Below are 22,005 nucleotides of genomic sequence, written 5' to 3' on the forward strand. Positions count from 1 at the left end.
ATACAATGAAAGGTTAATCGTGCATAACTGGAGGCAGAGGAACCATTCGTTTTCTCTTAATTTTGGAAAAATTTTTCCTCCATTTTTTGTACATAGCATTATTTGGTGTTGAATGAGAAAATTAAATTTTTATTACAAAATTATTAAATTTTTATTATTCTGTATTTTAATGGCACATGTGTGTTTTTTTTTTTTTTTTTTTGAGTTCTACCTAAATCCTGAACCTGTTTTTATGTGCTAGAGAGTCAGCCATGAAGATAGCAAGGAAGAAAGTGTGGTGTCATTTCTTCAACCATCACAAGGTTTACACCAGACACAGTTAAAACAGAAGACAGAGTAACAAGAGAAAAGCATAACAAATTTATTTAACCAAAGTTTTATATGACGGGGTGGGGGAGCACTTTGGAAATGAAGACCCAGTGTTATGGTTTGGATATGAGGTGTTCTTCCAAAGTTCACATGTGAGACAATGCAGGAAGGTTCAGAGGAAAATCATTGGGTTGTAAGAATCTTAACCCAATCAATGAATTAATCCCTGATGGGACTAATTGAAGTGGTAGGGTGTGACTGGAGGAGATTGGAATTGGGGCATGGCTTTGGGGTATGTAATTTGTATCTGGAGAGTGGAGAGTTTCTCTGCTTCCTGATCACTGTGATGTAAGCTGCTTCCCTCTGCCGCTCTCTCCTGCCATGATGTTCAGCCTCACCTTGAGCCCCAAGGAATGGAGCTGGCCTATGGACTAAGACTCTGAAACCGTGAGCCCTCAAATAAACCTTTTCTCTTCTACAGTTGTGCCTGGTCAGATCCTTTTAGTCACAGCACTGAAAAAGCTGACTAAAACAACCAGAGACCTGGGGAAACATGTATTTCTTTGCTAAGTGTGGTGAGGGAATTGCTAGTTGTGAAGAAATTTGATTGCAGAAAAAGATCCAGCATGATTGACCTAATGGTTACAAACTGGGGAGTTCAGCAAGGTCTGTTGTTCAGATTTGTTCCTGTGTCTCTGTCTGGCATTCATTCTTCCTGGGCATGGAGCAGGACACCTGTCATGAGGATTTTTAGGGGAGAAAGAAGGTCAGAGTGACCTCCCTAGGTTTTACAGCTTGCTTTTTGGGGAAAACATTCTATTTTCTGTGACCCACTCAGGGGAGAAAGGAGTTGAGAGAAAGGATAATGGCAGAAAGAGAAACTGTCTTACTTCTGCAAGTCTTCAAAATTTCCATCAGCTTGAAAATATATAGTGTCAATGTGCTGCATTTTGGGGTATTGTGTTCTGAGCCCTGACAAGCTCCATGGGTCTCCAACTTCAGGAAGTTTATAGAGTACTAAGAAAAACAGACAATAAACCAATAATAATAACAGGTGTAGAGAGGATTTCAGGAGAGGAGTTGTCTGTTGCCATAAAAGCATCTTAGCTGGGGATTCTTACTTATGAGTCAGATGGTAGACATTGCAGGGTTCATGAACCCCTAGAATTTTGTTTGCATTTGAGAGACATCTGTGATCATGCTTTCACTGTTATAAAGAGATAGTTTCAAATAATTCCTTGAAACCCAAACATTTAAAGACCCCTGTTGAGATCAACATTACAGGCCACTTTATTACACCACTGTTTTAAATCAATTATCTGCACAAATGAGATCCTTTTTCTCCCGTTTCTTCTAAAAATGCTTGTTTTGGCCTCAATTACCATGGTATAGATTCAAAAACCTATTTCATTCTCAGCATAGAATTACCCCTTCATCATTCTTCTATGAAAAATTGAAGGTGAATTCTCTGTCGACATGAGCCTGGTCCAGAAGCACAGCTGCACTGCTTTATCACAAGATATGGCTGTACATGAAATGTCCTAAGATGAGCTCTCTGAAAGGACCTTCCCTGACATTTGTTCAACATTTAATTCACAGTTCTTAGAGGTGAACAAGCAGTTCTGGGGGCGTGGGCTTAAGAGCCTGCAAGTTGATTAAAAGCTGTGCTTAAATCTGGACCAATTAATAACAGAGTCCCCCTGGGGTTAATATTAAGGGTGGCTGTTATGTTTTTCATCTTCCTTTCAGAGTTTCTGCAAGTGGATTAATCAGCCCTTGTGTATTCATCCTACCACCAGAGCAACAATTCATTTTGATTATTATGTTACAAATACTAGCGACATTCAATAGACCTTGCAGAGAAATTTTTATGAGTTTGGGCAAATATCCACTGTAGCGCATGAAGCAGATCAGATAATAGCAGCTGCTGGTTCTGGAGTCTCCCAGGGACCCTCAGCGACATGCTCTGAGTTAGAATGTCAAGCTGGTGATTTAGTTCACCTTCATTACCTAACTCATTACAGTAAAGGTAAACATAGCACCTGTGTTTGAACTATAAGCCTTCATATAGCCTTTTGTACTGTCCAAGTAGCTTAAATAGTGAATTTCACACAGTCTTTATATTAACTACCAAATATGAATAGTAAAATAGTAAATGAAATTTAACCCTAATTCTCCCCATGTGCCATCGAACTGTTATGAATCCTAGACTCAATAAGAGAAACAAAAGACAATAAAATCCCAGGCAATGAATATTTTTTCTTTTCCTCACAGACACACTCCAGTCTCAACTGGTCTCAGTTTACCTCAACTGCTTGTGAGTGAGGCACATCTTAAATCGAGAGTCTCAGTGGACGGTTTGGCCAGTCTCTTCATTGGCTCATCATTTCCATTTTTATCACGTCCCCTCTGTGCTTCAAATGGAAGAATCCAGAGCAATGACCTTTGCAGTCTGTGTGGTCAGTGCATCCTTAGCTGTCCTGGGAGGTGATAGCTATGGGCCCTGCACAATCCCAGACCCCTGAAATCTCCCAGTTCCCTCTCCATTCTCACAACTTTAGCTTCTTGTAAATTTATGGTAGGATAATGAAAGGAACTATTCTCTTTTGTAATACCCTGTGTTGGATTTCTAACTAGCATTATTTCTCCATTTCCCCTCGGTGTCCTCTCCTATCTTCCTACTTATTAATCCATTTGGAATTATAGGAACACTGGAACAAAGCCAGGCTGCTGCTGCCTCCCTGTCATGGACACTTTGCTCAGAGGTTGGAGGTGACGTGGGAAGTCCTGGCTGCTGCTCCTTCCTCCTTCCCTTACCTGCTTCTGAAAGGCACAAAAATGTTCTCAGCCCTCTAGGGAAGGGCAGGGTCTGGTGATGAGGAAGATCGCCATCTTCTCACCTGGCATTAGCATCTGTCCCCTGGCACCCAGGTCTCTTTTGAGCTAGCCTGGAGGAGGCGTCATGCTTCAGAAGAATCACAAAGTTCTGCCTCATCAAGTGGAAAAATGGTGATATATGATATACTATTTGTAGTTTGCTGAGAAATATCACAGATGACTCCCATTATCAGAATTATCCTCATTATACAATTACTAAACAGAGATGTTGGTCCTACAGGAGGAACAAGATAAAGGAAAAGTGCATCTCTTTCAGCAGATTTATTTTTAAATCATGTTGTGACTCTGGGGTTTACATAGCATATTCTTTCCCAGCCAATCCCCTTTCATTGACGGGACAGGCTGTAACCTAAACAAAAACAGTGTCAGGTTTGAGGTCTTGTCACAATAGAATAAAAATTAAAAATCAGAAGACTGGTTCAGGCCTTGGACAGGGCATCTGCAGCTCTCCTGTTTCATGACTCAATATTTGGCAACAGTTGTGATGTGAAGCAGCCATCCTGTTCCCCTCAAATCTACCTCCAGAAAGAAAACCTAAGGGTGGTTTTAAAAAATCAAGGGGTGGTGGCAAGGGGAAGAGAAGAAAGAAGGAACTTTGGATGGTGTAGAGAAAAATGGGGAGGGAGGGGGTGAGGGACAGAAAGATGGTAGACTGAGACAGACATCATTACCCTATGTATATGTATTATTACATGAATGGTGTGAATCTACATCGTGCACAACCATAGAAATGAAAAGTTGTACCCCATTTGTGTACAATGTATCAAAATGCAGTCTGTAAAAATTTTACAAATTAAAAGAAAAAAAAGAAAAAATATTAAGCTGCAGATGGCCAGTGCAGCACCTATGTATTAAACATTGGTGTGTGAGAGTCATCAAAGGAAACTGGACTTTTTTCCTTGCTTTCTCTCCCTTTGTCTCTCTTCACCTTCCTTCTTTCCTGCTTTCTGTCCTTCTTCCCATCCCTCTTCCATTCCTTCCTTTCTCTTTCCCTTTCTTCCTTGTTTCCTTCCCTCCCTCTCTGCCTGCCTGACTTAGGCACTGAAGAAACATATGGCTGACATATCCATCCTATTCTTCAGTAGCAGGAGATGTTGAATGTACATAAGAAACACTATGCATTTTGCCAGCTTAACATCTATAAACTGAAAGCTAGCCTTCTGGCGGTCTGCGCCCAAGATACACAGCAGATCTGGCTTCATTCCACTTTGTGAGACTTTCATGATTTCACTTAAGCGTGTGCCAATGGAAAACTGGTCCTTCCCTTTAAATCTGAAAGATGAGAAGAGCAGGATATTCAGGTGTGTTGACCTGTGTATCTGAAATGACTTTCTAGATATCTAAGTAAAAAGGTTGTATAGTTAAAGAATCTGTTCTAATGTGTAATTTTATTTTCACTGCCAGAAGCAGTGGCATGAGCCCATAATCTTAGTGGATTTGGGAGGTTGAAGTAGGAGGATCACAAGTTAGAGGTCAGTCTTGGCACTGACTTGAAAAAAAAAAAAAAAGATGAAGAAGAAGAAGAAGAAAGAAAGAAAAAGGCTGGAATTGTAGTTCAGTAGCTAAATGATACAGCATCCTGTGTTCAGTCTCAGTACCATGCACACACATGCACACACACGAAGACAGCCCAGGAGGTAATTTGATTTCAGAGATGCTGAAAAATTGCCTGCCTCTGCATAGCTCTTGCCTGCTTTGGTATTGGAGTCTGTTTTAGTCAACTTTTTCCACTGGTGTGACTTAGGGACCCAACCAGAACAATTGTAGAGGAGGAAAAGTTTATGTGAGAGCTCACAGTTTCAGTTGTCTTAGTCCACAGAATGCCAGCTCTATTCCTTGGGGCTCGAGGTGAGGCGAGACATTATGGTGGATGAGTGGCGGAGGGAAGCAGCTCACATGAAGATCAGAATCAGAAACAGACTCCACTCCCCAGATACAAATACATACCCACAGCCACATCCCATTCCCACCTCCTCCAGCCACTCCGTACCACTTCAGTTACCACTCAGTTAATCCCTATCAGGGATTAAAGTACTGATTGGGTTAAAACTCTTACAACCCAATTATTTTTTTTTTATTGTAAACAAATGGGATACATGTTGTTTCTCTGTTTGTACATGGAGTCAAGGCATACCATTTGTGTAATCATAAATTTACATAGAGAAATGTTGTTTGATTCATTCTGTTATTTTTTTCCTTCCCCCCACCCCTCCCACCCCTCTTTTCCCTCTATACACTCCTTCCTTCCTCCATTCTTGCCCCCCTCCTTAATCCTAACCCTAAACCTAATCCTAACCCTAACGCTAAACCCTCCCACCTCCCATTATATGTCCTCATCCGCTTATCAGCGAGATCATTCGTCCTTTAGTTTTTTGAGATTGGCTTATCTCACTTAGCATGATATCCTCCAATTTCATCCATTTGCCTGCAAATGCCATAATTTTATCATTCTTTATGGTGGAGTAATATTCCATTGTATATATATGCCACAGTTTCTTTATCCATTCATCAATTGAAGGACATCTATGTTGGTTCCACAATCTGGCTATGGTGAATTGAGCAGCTATGAACATTGATGTGGCTGTATCTCTGTAATATGCTGATTTTAAGTCCTTTGGACAACCCAATTATTTCTGAACCTTCTTGCATTGTCTCACATGTGAGATTTTGGGGGACATCTCACATCCAACCATCGCAAGGACATTGCATCTCTAGAAGGTGTCAAGAAAGGGTAATGAATGTCTCCAGAAGGGAAACCTTTGAAGGAGTGGGTGACAGGCATGGGCAGCTGTTCCAGTTATCAGAGAGTGAGATTTCTAGAGGAAATAGGCAGATGTTTTTGGAGAGGGGTTTTCAAGGAGACAGCCAAAAATAGACAGTCTGGGAGATGTCCTGGACATTGCGGGGAGGTGGGGGAGGGTTAACAGACAACATCAGCTTCCCTCTTCCACTTCAATTCCGTGACCCCTTTGCCAAACCTTCCATTTAATTCAGCCTCATTCCTGCTCAGTGTCCCTCAGAAATATCCTGATAAATAGCTACAGAAGTAATGTCGCTCATGTCTCAATTTCACAGCTTTTTTGCTTTCCTTACAATCTAAAATGTAAACAGAAATTAAGTCTTTACACCAAAGAGCTCAGAGCTATAAGAGGATGTTATACTAAGAAGCAGCAAATCAGTCACCATTTAGATGAAACGGTCCTTCCCACATCCTCAGTGCACTTGGGAGTCTGGCTAACATTCTTTCTCCTTTTCCATATCTAGATTTCAGGGAAAGGCAGAGAGCTCTGTCCTGCCTTCCATTTGAACTTGGCACAGAAAATATACAATATGATATAAATACATAAAGAGTCCTGGATGCTCAATCAGAAGATTTAATTCACAATTTTGACAGCACTACTTTGTAATTGACATTGGGCAAAGCAACTAACTTCTTGAAGTTTCTGCTGCCATATGTTTAAACTAGATTGAATAATATAGGATTCCTGGTGCTGTGCTAAGACTCTACTGACACTAACTGGCTCAGAGGAAACAGGAATGAGAATTACTCCTCTTCCTGGTGCATTCCAGAATAGTCAGGTGAGTACTGCCTGTAGCACTTTTTCCACCCAGATGGACTTGCCCTTGAACCTTCAAGGCTCAGCAGTTCTACCTCTACCTTCAACCCTGCCCTTCATTGTCTGAGGCCTTTTCCTGACTGCTAAAGCCTACCTTGACACCTGTGTAGCATGCTGGAAGCTCTGGGAAGCAATGCACCCATGTCAACCAGAGCACTCTTCAACCAGTGAGTAATGAAATTGTAAACCAATAAGCTCCCCCACCCCTCAGGTGGAATTGCCCCAAGATGCATGTCTCTGCAGGCTCTCAGGGGGCACCAGGGTGATTAAGTTCCAGTCGCCATTGGTGTGATTTGATTGATAACTCCTTTTCCTCCCCTCCCCGATTCCCTTTATCTCCTACCTACAGTGTTTCTGCTTCTGCTTAGAGACAAAATCCAGTTAAAAGAAAATCCAGGGTAGCCTTGAAGAAGGGAATCTTGGACAGGAGATGGCACACAAGTGCAATCAATGTACATGAGAAGAAAGAAGTAAAGAAGAGTTGCTGATAAAACTGGGCTGCACTCAGAGAAGCTCAGATCATCTTGTCATAATTTTTATTTTGTGTCAGGAGTTTTCTTAACATTGAAAACTAAATTAGGGCAGGGCAATAAAAGACTCTATTACTTATATTTATACATCCAGTGAAATGATTTAGCTTCTATTCATCTGATAATTCATCCGTCCATCCATCTATCCACCCAACCATCCATCAATCATCCAACCTGCCTGCCTATATCCTTCCTTCTACCCCTTCTTCCATCCATCTTTTTCATCCTTCCTTCCAGTTCTCTCTCTATATCTATTTCTCTTCAACCTTCTATCCATCCTTCCTGTCCTCCTTCATCCTTTCCTTCTCCTTTTTTCTTTTTTCATCAGTTTTTATTTCTCCTTCCATTCATGCTTCCAGCCTTCCTTCTTTCTTCCCTTCTTCTATTCATGAGTACCCTAAACAGTGACTTTGGGACATGATGGCTCTATGTCACACTCAAGTCTGGCTACCAAATTTCAAACCCAGCTCTAATATGCATAGGACAATTCATAGGAAAACATGCTTAAAGTTTTCATACTTGAGGTTCCTAGTGTTTTTTAAAATCTATAAACTGGACCTAATAATAATCTTTACTCCATTGTCTTATTCTTAAGATAACAAATTATGTACATGTGATATATACAATAAAGACTGGCTTATATTAAGCTCTCTATTAATACTAGTCACTATTATTACTATACTTCTGATACTGTGTTAAAATCTACAAAGATACATTTTTAAGATATGTGCCTGTTTTTATAAGGGGATTCTGTGTCTGGAGAGAGTTAATACAGCATCCAAAGATGAGCAAATAATTCACTTCTCAAGAGGAAGCTTAGCTCACTGTGTTCATTTACTGAAGTGCATAATTCAGTATTATCACCTCTGACAAATGGTGAGATATTCGAGGGTCTTATGTTTCCAAAGCACTGCAGTCCTCTTACAGCTCCTGACCTTTGCCCCATTACAGTTCCATTCTATCAAGTGTGTTCATCAGAACCTTGATTTGTACACCCTGTTTCTCACCAGCCTCCTGCAGTACAATTTAACATGATAGGCAATATTCTTGTTGGGAATAGCAGCAGTTCAATAGAATGGAATGGGAACTCTTCCCAATGTGAGTGTGATTTAGGTCCCCTTGTTATCGAGAAAGGTCTGCGTGTTCTTTCAGCTCTATTGAGATGCAGCCTTTAAAACAGTGACTGCGGTTCTAACACTCTCAGTTCATACCTTTTGTCCTTTTGGTGCCTTCGTACATGCAGTTTATAAAAAGCATCAGGACTTCAATACCCAGAGAATTGGAAACCGATACTTCAGGATTGTTCAGGTACAGTTTAAGAAGTTAAAAAAAAGAATAACAAAATTTAGTTTGAGGATCTATTGAAATTCCAATTTGAGTGTTTGAATAAAACTGATTTGTCTTCTAGGTCTCAGAACCAGAACTTGGCAAACTTGACAGACAAGCTGATATTCCAAAACTTCTTGCTCATCAGAAAACAAACATTTACTAGACTGAGCTGGCATCTCTGGTTTGAATTGATTATGAGCAGAGTTCTAGAAAAGGACAGGTTAGACCACACTGTGATGATAAAAGAATGAATCTGAGTGGTTTTATTTTTAAATTTTCTGTTATGGTTAAAATATGAAGTGTTCACAAAAAGCTCATGGGTGAGACAATGCAAGAATGTTCAGAGGTGTAATGATTAGATTATGAGAGGTGCATAATCAGTGGAATAATCCATTGATATGGATTAACTGGGTGGTAACTGTAGGCAAGTAGGGTGCAGCTGGAGGACATAGGTCTCTTGGGGCATGCCTTTGGGGTTTATACTATGTCTGTGGTGAGCAGAACTCTGTCTTTCTACTTCCTGGTTGCCATGTTCTGAGCTGCTTTCCTCTGCCACTCCCTTCCACCATGAGGTCCTGCCTCATCTGGGTCCAAAGCTATGGAGTTGACTGACAACCATTACCCTCTACATCGTTCTTGTCAGGTCTTTTAGTTATAGCTACCAAAACCAAAAACAAACAAACCAAAACAAAAACAAAGTTGATTAAAGCACTGTCATAGACAAAAGTTTAAAAGTTTATTATTTCTGGCTTATGAAAACTCTCAGGCAAGACCCTGGAAGCTCATCTCCATCTTACAGACCAGGGGTGGACCCAGGTTCCCTGCCTGTTCTATTTTCACCACCTCAGCATGTGACTTCTAAAGTTTCTGAGGAGGGTAGCAGGTGAAGGAAGAGGTACATTAGCTCTTAAGAGCCTCATCTGGGATGTGACATTCCTCATTACTATCTGTGATCCATTGACCAAATCTTAACTCATGGCCCTGTCCCAATAGCAAGAACTAGGAAATTCAGTTGAAAACATGAACTATTTGTTGTGCCTACACATCTTGTTTATAGTTGACACAGATGTAGACATTGTAAACCCATAAGAGAAAAGAGGTGTTAAAATGATAAAGATATTGAAGGATAGGGAATGCTTCCAAAAGACAATGAAAGGGCTAGGTCAGTGGCTCAGTCAAAATAACCATCCACCATCAAAACATTTCTTGAAAACCTCATGGCTTATTTTTACCTTTGTGGGTTTTTTTTGTACACTTAACTACTGAGCCACACATGCCCAGCCCTTTTTATTTTTTTATTTAGAGACAAGATCTCTCTAAGTTGCTTAGGGCCTTGTTAAGTTGCTGAGGCTGGCTTTGAACTTGAGGTCCTCCCGCCTTAGCCTCTTAAGACCCTGGGATTACAGGCATGTGTCACTGCGCCTGGCTCTCGTAGCTTACCTTGAAAAGCAAAGTTTTCATGAATTTAAAAATACCAAAGTGAAGCTCTGTTTCATGGACTTTGAGAAGACGATACATGCTATTCTTTGGATATCTCCCAGTACATCATATGCCTTCCCAAGGATTTATTGTTCCTAGTTTAGTGTTCAATAAATGTTTATTCAATGATGGCAATGAACATGAATTGAAGATACAAGGAAATACCATCATTAATTTGAGAGCCCTGCATCATTATTGCATATTTTCCCAAATGACCTTGAATGCTGTCATCTAAAGTGCAAGTTCATCGCAATCAAAATGCTTTTTATACACTTTTTAATAGTTTTCATCTTGAAGCCTTCTCAGTGTCTTGTCAAAAAGGGTAATGAACCCAGCTAGTGTGAGTTTATTTGTAGTCTATTCAAAGTTATAAGATTAATAAGGTCCTTTCATTAGAATTCTTCTCTCTTCCCTTTCTACCTAGGGATGTTCACTGAACAACAAAGCTAGCCTCAAAACTAGTGAATCCTAGGGTATATCCTTTACTTCAAAGGAAAAGTAAAGAGGCAAACCTGAAAAACATGAGTTTGCCTAGATTTGTGTAGAAACACACTCTTTACTCTTTACACTCTTTCCTGACCATCCTTGGTCCAGTGTCTGAATCCCGATGGCACATCTGCCTGCTGGACCCTCTTTATCACCTGAACTCTGGGGATTGTGTGGCTCTGCAAGTTTCCTTTTCCTTCTACCAGGCAACTTGATAATAGCTCTCTAAAAAGAATTGAGCTATGACATGTGAAATAATCATTCCATTAAGAAAATATTTAACATGTACCTACTGTCTTCCAGGCACCACTGTAGGAGAAACAGATAATGTAAGCAAGAACAGGCCCCTCTTTTCTGTACAGTTTTATTTTCTAGGAGTTGGAATAGTTAAAGAAATCAACAAAAATGTTTCTGAATGATGATCAGTACTACAGAGAAAATGAAACAGGGTGTTGTGATATTGAGTGACAGGGACTATGGGCAACATGAACACAAAGGTCAGGAAAGTCTTTCCTGCTCAGGAGAAGAAAGTGTCCCTGGGGTGATGGGTGGAGTGGCATGCCATGCTGCAATACTAGGAAAGAGCTCATGAGGCAGAATGGAAGGACAAAGGACCTCTTCTTTCTCCCCCTCATACCTAATAAAGGAAGGCAGTGTTTTCATTTATTTATTTATTTTTTCTGATCTCCGTCCCAGTGCCCTAGATCCACTGTGGAAGCAAGGTTATAAATTTAATATTAAATATAATAAAAGAGCATCTCAAACAAAGCCCTCATTTCTCTTTCCCAGGTGAACATTTCTCCATAGAGCTAAACAAAAAACCTGCCTTGACCTGTGGTCAAACTGCTGTGACCTCACTTTTTCTGTTCAGAACAATGGCCGGTGACAAATTATAATGGAAACAACTGCTCGCTTTCTGCCTGCCCTCAATCAGGCAGACAACATCCCTCTGACTGATTAAGACCCTGGGGAAAATATTTTCACTGTTCCCAGTGACTGCTGAAGGATGGCACTGGAGCCTCACAGTTGCTCTGTTGCTCAACTCCCTATTCATGGATGGCCATCAATTTCTGCAAATTCCTTGGCCCAGTCTACCACCATCTATTTCCATAGATGGAGAAATTGCTTCAGCAGTATGTGTGACCATGTACCCAGAAGGAACTAAATGAGAATGATGGAGACAGGGTGAAAGGACGTAGAAAGGATGGATTCACCAGTTAGAGCAGCATGAGCTCACTCACATGAAGTCAGCTTCATGGCTGTATTTTTACACTACAGCTACCTTCTCTCCCCATCCTTTCATGATGGGGCCTTGCACCACGGTCTCAAGACAAAAGCAATATCAGAGAAGAATATGAGAACAGATGGATGCCACAGTGGAGTAAATTTCACTCTTTTAAGATAAGGAATTCTCTCCAACATGCTCATCTGAGAAAATTGGATTTAATAACCTGGCATCCATGAGACAATGTTTTCTTCATGTAAAATGGGATCCTGCTCCCCTTCCCCCTTTGTAAGGACAAAAGACTTGAAAATCTGAAATATATTTCATGGATTAAACAATGAATAAGGTATTGAGGAGGCTTGGATCAGAACCCTCTTCTGCTAATTGCTACCTAGGCGTCCCTGGACATATTCCTCAACGTCTCTGGTTTCCAGCCTCTTCATTGGCAAAGTAAAGCAATTTGATGGACAAATTAAGTTTCTTTTTTTGTTGTTCTAAAATGCCATGAGTTCTGTGCAATAGGAAAGATTCAGGTTCTCTGAAATACATAACTTTTTGACAGATAATAGAGTCAAAATGCAGTCCTTTAATGTCTCTAAAAAGATGTTATCCACTTTATCCATATGTTAAGCTCTAACTTCTTAGTGTGGGGACATTCTGCCTAGGGCTGCATGGGACAAGTGGGAATCCTGAAAGTACTTGAAGAGGAAACATTTTTGTTTTGATTTTGAGGAACACTTTGAACTGATTGTTATAATAATATTGTAAGAGGAAGAGAGGAAGCACTGTTATTAATTCACTTATCTCTAGTCATCAATTTTTAAATAATTTAATTAATTTATTTTTACCTTGTGGAACAAACAACTAAAGATTTAATAATAAAACGATTTTTCATGTAGCTTCTCCTCCATTTGGTTTATCAAAATTTTACAAATTTGTTCATATTTTTAAGTCAAAAGATCTTTCTCATCCTATGGAAATTGCCAATATACTTAGAAATGGCATGTTTGAAAAATTTGAAGTTCACACTATTCTGTCCTACCCACAATTGGACTCTAAAATTGGTTAGAATCCAGCCCCTTTGAATGGAATTTCAGTAGAATTTCCCAAACCCATTTTAGGAAGTTTAACTGAGTGTTGTACAAATGATCAACACAGTCCTGGCTCCCAGGAAGTTCAGCGTCCAGCTGGAATGATGAACATAAAAAAATAAATGACAACTCAGAGCTGTAGGGAGAGCTCTCTTGAAGTCAAACCATGCACTCCAAGTGGGCACCATGCCAAGTGTTTATTGGGGTCTGGAGTTATTCACATTTGGCCCAGCAATTGAGAACTTTGAAATCCTGCAGTGTTTGCAGGGCCTAGTAGATCCTATTAAATCCTCTGTCTTTCTCCTGGAGCTCCTTTCCAGTATTCCTGAAATGAAAGCTACTTCTAAAGCCATTCCCAATTAGTTTCCCATTTGATATGTGAAGTCAATTCTGTCACAGCTCAAAGTCCTCCAGTTCTCTATGATTTTTTTTTCAACATTGACCTAAGTATTTCCTTCCATGATTGTGGATAGCTTGGAATAGCTTGTCTGTTTTGCCTGTAAACAGAATCAGTGGGATGATCTTAAGTATTCTTGGGTCCAAGCAGCATTCCAAACTATAATGAACCAGAGTATCTAGGAGTGGGGACCAAGCCTAAATTACCTTAGGTAATTCTAGTGTTCAACCAAAAGTAAGTGCTTCTGGTTTAATGTACATTACAGTCTAAGAGTCATAGCATTAGAATTAAATTCAAACTAAGATAGAAATGGCTGATATGATTTGCTTTTATAAGAGGCTGTTTTTGATAGGAGAAGAGGTAAGGATTGAAAAGTAGCAAAACATTCTTGCCATAGTCACCCAATCCCTTTGGGTTTCTGTAATTTGAGTTGACAATATGGAAACAAAAAGAAAAAATAGTAAGATTACATTAAATTTAAAATCCTAGCAACCTTTCAATCAATGTAAAATGACAGTTTGTGTTATTTTTAATCCTTAGATCACCTTAAAGGTGGATGGCTTGGGTTCTTTTTATGGATTCAAATAATTGTACAGGAACTTGTGAGAAGTAAATTATGAAAATTGTGTCTCTGTTTCTGGAGTTAATGTTTTATAAAGAATAGGGCCTAATTCAAAGTATACTAGGATGGGGCCTATATTGTGTGTCTCTTAATAAATGCTGAATGGGTTGGTCTCCTTTAACATTCTGGGGAGAGCTTTTCACATATACACTCTTTTAGAAAGAAATTCCTACAGTAAGACATGGTAGCAGAGACTGGGGAGATGAAAAGAACCGGTGTCTAGGATTTTCCAAGCATAGCAGAATAACAGGGGCTCTAGACTAAGTGGAGGGCATCACAACTAATTCCTGAGCAGCATGTTTACTAGCAAAACAGAAGGTTCTTTGCTCAGCACAGGGTAGTTACCTATTGAGGTGAATTCTGGTTATGTCAAAGGTTTATTGAAAATTCTAAATGCACAGTGGAGGCTATCCTGAATGACATGCTGTCTGGCTCTACCAAGTCAGCAGTGATCACATTACAGCTAGGCCTCCAGCTCCAGTCTGTCAAACAGTATTGAATTTACTGTATTTTCTGAGTGATAAAGGCAGACTTTTAATTTAATTAATCTTATCCTTGATTGCATTTACCACCCACATGGCCAGAAAGTACAGCTTGGGCCTAGGGCAGCCAGACATTGTCCACATTATTCTCCCAGGCATTGAGGATTCAGGATGCCTGTGAAGGAACTGATTCACTTTTGATCAACAGAAAGCTAGCCAGGGGAACTCTGCTGGGTGCTCTGAAATCAAATTCTAAATTAGGGATGGGGGAGGGTCCAAACATTCCTTTAACAATCTTTGATCTGAGAAATTTAGAGTCATTTTTTTTAAATCAATGAAAGCTTTTGTCCTCAAAGTTATGATATTTCTGAGAAATAAACACAATGATTCAAAGTAGTAGACATTAACTGAATTTGATCTTGAAGTTCTGAATATCGGAAAGTTGTACACAGGACTGAATGCTATGATGCTGACAGAGGCTACCTTTAACTAGTGCTCAAATGTGAATTCACACAAAATAAGTTATTTAGAGGGTGTTCAATAAAAATATCTAAAATGGTATAAGGATAGAGGAGGAAACTACAGGGAATACAGGGGAGTATAATTTTTTTATACCTGGGTTAAAAAGTGAAAGTGCAAAAGCAAACAGGGTGTGTAGCCTTGAGCAGCAGCACATAGGCAAAAAATAATTATTGATTTTAGTAGTTGAGTAAGCCTATATAAATTTTAAAATGTGATGCAATTGATAGAAGCCAATGGCATTCTAGACTCTGTAGAGACACTGCTGATGCCTGGCCAAGATCTAATTAATTTATGAGGCCCATGCTCCTATCCCCAGGTCCTATGAGTGTTGGCTTCTCAATAGCTCAGAGCTGAGTCCATCACTGAGGACTGTCTTTAACTGATTGGAGTCACACTGCCTGGTCTCAGGTAGCCTGCAGCCCATGACTGATGGGGGTATAGGTGCAAAAGGATAGCAGGATCCCTTGCCTTTGAGAGCAGGGCCCAACTTTATGTTATAATTCAGAGCCCTGAGTTCACCATTGTGATCAGGCTGAGTTCTAGCTGAGATCACAACCTTAATCCTGACCAACCTACTTCCATTCCTGTGAAACCAACCTGCTTACTAATCCTACCATATTCTACAGTCTCTGGCTTTGTTTACCAGGCACCTGGTCTAAATTTTCTACATTTCTGGGGTGCCCTGTTCAGAAGGAACAGTGAGTGGTTTGTTGTTTGTTGTGTTGTTGTTGTTTTGTTTTGCTGGTTTAGTGGTTTTTTTTGTTTGTTTTCTGGTTTTTTTTTTTTTTTTGTTTGTTTGTTTCGTTTTGTTTTGCCAATCTACCTCATAGGACCTGAACAACCGGGCTGGATTTTGGGCACCTCCACAAGCGAGAAAAGAGTCACATGATGCTAGAAGACTTCCTCAGCAAGGAGGAAACCCAGTTGATGAAAAATCCAGAAAGTCTTGATATTTATAATTACTTTTAAAGATTGAGAATATAAAACATATTTTGAAAGGTTTGGAGCTATAATGGTGCCAAAAAAGTTATTTTCTTTTGGAAGAAAGAAGCCCCACATGTTAGTCTGGTAAGAAGTCAGATTTATTTATCAGGCGCTAGAAGAAAGGAAGTACTATAGGAGGATTCTGGAGATTTGGGCTCAAAGCGAAAGATTTCTCTAAAGAGTCATCTTGAATAACAGAATATAGAGCTGAAAGAAACCAAAGATATTTTTTGATATGGCCCCTTATTTTGCTCATGAGATCTATGAAACGTATAGTGGTGATGTGTCTTGCTCAACACCACCGTTCTCTGTAAAAGCCAGGTTGAAAGCAGTCCCAGTAATGACTCCCGTGCTTCTCTCTTGTACACTGTTTATCTCTCTTGTACCCTCACAGTCCAGGGGATCATCTTTTTTGTAAAGGCCCATTCTGTTCAGGATGAAATAAAATTACACAATATTATGATGTGTCAATTCACTTAAAATATTATTGAGCATTTATTTCATGTTAGACAATGTTCAAGGCACTTAGGGTTAAATATGAAAAAGAAACGAAAATCGGAGAACAAACTCCATTTCTATGTGTTCCTTTTTCAAGTGAGGTAAAGAATCCTGTGTGAAGAGAAAACTTTTCCTGTGTCCTTAAACACACCAGGGTTGAGAGAGCATAGTGAAGTATCGCTTAGACCTAACAGAAACCTAAGCAAAAGAAAGATCTTTGATAAAGTAATTTATCAAGTTAAGGGTCCTGACAAAATAAATATCTATTTTCTTTTTCTGTAATTTCTCTCTATTCATTGTGAAGAAGAAAAAAAGAGAGGAGGTAAAAAGGGAGGGAGAAAATGAGGGGGAAGAAGAGGGAAAGGAAAAATGGAGGGGAAGGGGACAGAAGGACAGGGGAAAGATAGGAGGGGAAGGAGGAGGAGAAACAACTGAGTCTGTGAACTGCTTAGGTCCTGGGAGTCGAGTGAGACAACCAATTAAAGTGGACTGAGTCAGTCTCGAGTTTACCAGCTGGCTCTCTGTCCATCTCTGCCTCTGACTGTCTCTCCATGATGAGTTAGCTACCACTCCAAGTGACCCTCAGGTCAGAGTATGTGAGGACAACTTCAGCCCTACTTCCTGGCATCTGGTAGACACTTTACCACGGTTATGTCAGGCACCTTGATTTGACCTCTGCTGCTCAGAATCCTGGCTTCCCTACTGGAATCAAGGGAATCCACTTTACTAGTAGCATTTTTCAATAGCTCTTTGCCTTCCGAAATTATCACTGTAGTTCTCTTCCTCACCAATGCATATCTCAAAGCTTTGGTGAAAGAAGAAACTTCTAGGCTCTCTTCTGGGGCATTACTGGGGAGGGTCCATGTGATAAATCTGCTTTAACATTCAAGTTCAGATTTCAATCATCCAATCTGTTGGCACCCCTGGTAGCTATGTGAGGACAGTAACTTAGCATCTCTGCTATATATAACCATGTGGACAAACTAGGAAAATAAAAGATTTTTTTTTTGTTTCTTTATGGTCTCACATCCTTTTTTTTTTTTTTTTTTTATTTAAGCAAATGGGATACATGTTGTTTCTCTGTTTGTACTTGGAGTCAAGGCATACCATTTGTGTAATCATAAATTTACATAGGGCAATGTGTTTTTTTCATTGTTATTTTTTCCCTTCTCCCCCACCCCTCCCGCCCCTCTTTTCCCTCTATACAGTCCTTCCTTCCTCGATACTTACCACCCTCCTTATCCCTAACACTAAACCTAACCCTAACCTTAACACTAACCCCTCCTACCCCCCATTATATGTCCTCATCCGCTTATCAGCGAGATCATTTGTCCTTTAGTTTATTGAGATTGGCTTATCTCACTTAGCATGATATTCTCCAATTTCATCCATTTGCCTGCAAATGCCATAATTTTATCATTCTTCATGGCGGAGTAATATTCCATTGTATTATATGCCACAGTTACTTTATCCATTCATCAACTGAAGGGCATCTAGGTTGGTTCTACAATTTGGCTATTGTGAATTGAGCAGCTATGAATATTGATGTGGCTGTATCTCTGTAGTATGCTGATTTTAAGTCCTTTGGGTATAGGCCAAGGAGTGGGATAGCTGAGTCAAATGGTGGTTCCATTCCAAGATTTCTGAGGAATCTCCATACTGCTTTCCAGAGTGGCTGCACTAATTTGCAACCCTACCAGCAATGTATGAGTGTATCTTTTTCCCCACATCCTCGGAAACACCTATTGTTGCTTGTGTTCTTGATAATCGCCATTCTAATTGGGGTGAGATGGAATCTTAGGGTAGTTTTGATTTGCATTTCTCTTATTACTAGAGATGTTGAACATTTTTTCATATATCTGTTGATTGCTTGTACATCTTCTTCTGTGAAGTGTCTATTCATTTCCTTAGGCCATTTGTTGATTGGATTATTTGTATTCTTGGTGTAGAGTTTTTTGAGTTCTTTATAGATTCTGGAAATTAGTGCTCTATCTGAAGTATGAGTGGCAAAGATATTCTTCCACTCTGTAGGCTCTCTCTTCACATTGCTGATAGTTTCCTTTGCTGAGAGAAAGCTTTTTAGTTTGAATTTATCCCAATTGTTGATTCTTCCTTTTATTTCTTGTGCTATGGGAGTCCTGTTAAGGAAGTCTGATCCTAAGCCAACAAGTTGAAGGATTGGACCTACTTTTTCTCCTTTAAGATGCAGGGTCTCTGGTCTGATTTCAAGGTCCTTGATCCATTTTGAGTTGAGTTTTGTGCAGGGTGAGAGATAGGGGTTTAATTTCATTCTGTTACATATGGTTTTCCAGTTTTCCCAGCACCATTTGTTGAAGAGGCTATCTTTTCTCCATTGCATATTTTTGGCACCTTTGTCTAGTATGAGAAAATTGTATTTATTTGAGTTTGTGTCCATGTCCTCTATTCTGTACCATTGATCTACCTGTCTATTTTGGTACCAATACCATGCCGTCTTTGTTACTATTGCTTTGTAATAGAGTTGAAGATGTGGTACTGCGATATCCCCTGCTTCGCTCTTTCTACTGAGGATTGCTTTAGCTATTCTGCGTTTCTTATTCTTCCAGATGAATTTCATAATTGCTTGCTCTATTTCTGTAAGGTACACCATTGGAATTTTAATTGGAATTGCATTGAATCTGTATAGCACTTTTGGTAGTATGGCCATTTTGACAATATTAATTCTGCCTATCCAAGAACATGGGAGATCTTTCCATCTTCTAAGGTTTTCTTTAATTTCTTTCTTTGTTGTTCTGTAGTTCTCATTGTAGAGGTCTTTCACCTCTTTTGTGAGATTGATTCCCAAGTATTTCATTTTTTTCCATGCTATTGTGAAACTATACGGTAGTTTTCCTAATTTCTCTTTCTGAAGATTCATCACTTATGTATAAAAATGCATTGGGTTTATGAGCATTGATCTTGTAACCTGCTACTTTACTGAATTCACTTATGAGTTCTAAGAGTTTTCTGGTGGAATGTCCAGGTTCCTCTAAATATATAATCATGTCATCAGCGAACAGGGATAGTTTGAGTTCCTCTTTTCCAATTTGTATTACATTAATTTCTTTGGTTTGTCTAATTGCTCTGGCTAGTGTCTCAAGAATGATGTTGAATACAAGTGGTGAAAGAGGGCATCCCTGCCTTGTTCCAGTTTTTAGGGGGAATGCTTTCAGTTTTTCAGCATTTAGAATGATATTGGCCACGGGCTTAGTGTAGATGGCCTTTACAATGTTCAGGAATGTTCCCACTACCCCAATTTTTCTAGTGTTTTGAGCATGAAGGAATGCTGTATTTTATCGAATGCTTTTTCTGCATCTATTGAAATAACCATGTGATTCTTAACTTTTAGTCTGTTGATATGCTGAATGACATTTATTGATTTCCGGATGTTGAACCAACCTTGCATCCCTGGGATAAAACCCACTTGATTGTGATGCACTATCTTTTTAATATGTTTTTGTATGCGATTTGCTAAAATTTTGTTGAGAATTTTTGCGTCGATGTTCATTAAGGATATTGGTCTGCAGTTTTCTTTCCTCGATGTGTCTCTGTCTGGTTTAGGTATCAGGGTGATATTGGCTTCATAGAATGACTTTGGGAGGGTTCCCTCCTCTTCTATTTCATGGAATACTTTGAGAAGTATTGAAGTGAGCTCTTCTTTAAAGGTTTTTTAGAAGTCGGCTGAGAACCCATCTGGTCCCGGACTTTTCTTTGTTGGTAGGCTTTTGATGACCTCTTCTATTTCATTACTTGAAATTGGTCTATTTAAATTGTGTATGTCCTCCTCATTCAGTGTAGGCAATTCATATGTCTCTAGAAACCTGTTGATGTCTTCAAAATTTTCTATTTTTTTGGAGTATAGATTTTCAAAATAGCTTCTAATTATGTTTTGTATTTCACTCGTGTCTGTTGTGATATTTCCTTGTTCATTCCGAATTTTAATAATTTGAGTTTTCTCCCTCTTTCTCTTTGTTAGTGTGACTAAGGGTTTATTAATTTTGTTTATTTTTTCAAAGAACCAACTATTTATTTTGTTAATTTTTCCGATTGTTTCTTTTGTTTCAATTTCGTTGATTTCACCTCTGATTTTAACTATTTCCTGTCTTCCACTACTTTTGGTGTTGGTCTGCTCTTCTTTTTCTAGGGCTTTGAGCTGTAGTGTTAAGTCGTTTATTTGTTGATTTCTACTTCTTTTGTTGAATGCGCCCCATGAAATAAATCTTCCTCTCAGTACTGCTTTCATAGTGTCCCAGAGATTTTGATATGATGTGTCTTTGTTCTCATTTACTTCTAAGAATTTTTTAATTTACCTCCTGATGTCTTCTATTATCCATTCATCATATAATAGTGTATTATTTAATCTCCAGATATTGGAGAAGTTTCTGTTTTTTATTCTGTCATTTATTTCTAACTTCAATCCATTATGATCTGATAGAGTACAAGGTAATATCTCTATCTTCTTGTATTTGCTAACAGTAGCTTTGTGGCATAAAACATGGTCTACTTTAGAGAAGGATCCATGTGCTGCTGAGAATAAAGTGTATTTGTTCTTTGTTGGATGGTATATTCTATATACGTCGGTTAAGTCTAAATTGTTGATTGTGTTATTGAGAGCTATGCTTTCTTTATTCAATTTTTGTTTTGAAGATCTATCCAGCGGTGAGAGAGGTGTGTTAAAATCACCTAGTATTATTGTGTTGTGGTCTATTTGATTTCTGGAATTGAGAAGGATTTGTTTGACGTACATGGATGAGCCAATGTTTGGGGCATATATATTTATGATTGTTATGTCTTGCTGATTTATGCTTCCCTTAAGCAGTGTGTAATGTACTTCTTTATCCCTTCTGACTAGTTTTGGCTTTAAGTCCACATTATCTGAAATGAGGATGCATACTTCAGCTTTTTTGATGTGTCCCTGTGCATGGTATGTTTTTTCCCATCCTTTCACCTTTAGTCTATGGGTATCTCTTTCTATGAGATGAGTCTCTTGCAGGCAGCATATTGTTGGATTTTCCTTTTTAATCCATTCTGCCAGTCTAGTCTTTTGATTGATGACTTCAGGTCATTAACATTCAGGGTTATTATAGTGATAGATTTGTATTCCCAGTCATTTGGCTCATTTTTGTTTTTTGACATGATTGGTTTCTCCTTTATTTGACTATTCCTTTAGGCTAGTCCTCCTGTTGCTAATTTGCATCATTGTTTTTCATCTCTTCCTCATGGAATATTTTGCTGAGAATGTTTTGTAATGCCAGCTTTCTTTTGGTAAATTCCTTTAGCTTTTGTTTATCATAGAAGGATCTTATTTTGTTGTCAAATCTGAAATTAAGTTTTGCTGGGTGTAAGATTTTTGGTTGGCATCCGTTTTCTTTCAGGGCTTGGTACATGTTGTTCCAGGCCCTTCTAGCTTTTAGGGTCTGGATTGAAAAATCTGCTGATATTCTTATTGGTTTCTCCCTGAATGTAATTTGATTATTTTCTCTTGCGGCCTTTAAAATTGTGTCTTTATTTTGTATGT

The sequence above is a fragment of the Sciurus vulgaris genome (assembly GCF_902686455.1).
Source record: "Sciurus vulgaris genome assembly, chromosome: 2".
Lineage (NCBI taxonomy): Eukaryota > Metazoa > Chordata > Mammalia > Rodentia > Sciuridae > Sciurus > Sciurus vulgaris.